Raw genomic sequence first — 883 nt, forward strand, 5'->3', positions numbered from 1 at the left:
CTCATGAAGATAAGCCGACTAGAAAATGGATGGATGGATGGAGAATTATCATCTTTCCACATGCCAGGTACAAGTCCTCATTGAACTGTTGAAAATGTTCATGTATACATGGAATATGGTAATCATACATTCCATTTTGAAGGCATGTACACACACACAAAAGCAATGAGTGCACATCACAACTTTAATATGGACACTATGCAGCGTTATTAATTTACAAATAGATTATGTATAACAAAGCTTTCATGGAAAATGACATTTCTCTTTTTACATTTTTTTCTTTTTACTTTAGGTGGGCAGCCAGACGACATCAGGCCAGCACTCCCCAGTTTTGAGTTTTAGTGCAGGTCATCATTAGCTGGTTACCTGAAAGTTGAACCCCGAACCACCGTGCTGCTCAGAAGGGGCTCACTACTCATGTGTTGGATGACAGAGACCACTCAACGATGTTCAGTACTCCTCCAATTTAAAATACTTTGAACACACATTTCCACGTTGTGCGTGTGAGCACAGTGGTACTGTATGTGGATACCGTGGACAGCTGAGGGGAAATGGATGGTAAAAGCAAACAGACATGAAGGTTACACCGACACACTGACTTGACTTCCCTTCGCCCTAACCCAGGGTCTGTGAAGTGCCTTGTTAAGCACGGGAAAAGAGACTCAATTAGCGACTCAGTGCCATGTTGCTTTCCTGGGTCCAGTGACCATCGTTACTCCCTTCATCCGAAACCCACTTGGCCCCTGCCGTGCAGCAGCAGAGCATGTGAGCCCTCTGTCCTCAAAGTGATAGAGTCAAGCTGTTCCTGCTGAGCGGAGGTCAGGGTTCTTCAGTCAGCACTCGGCCTCTGAACAGAGCACACAGGAATCCCCCCCCCCTCCTG

Source organism: Hippocampus comes, unplaced genomic scaffold, assembly GCF_001891065.2.
Source record: "Hippocampus comes isolate QL1 unplaced genomic scaffold, H_comes_QL1_v1.1 scaffold45, whole genome shotgun sequence".
In the NCBI taxonomy this organism is placed as follows: Eukaryota; Metazoa; Chordata; class Actinopteri; order Syngnathiformes; family Syngnathidae; genus Hippocampus; species Hippocampus comes.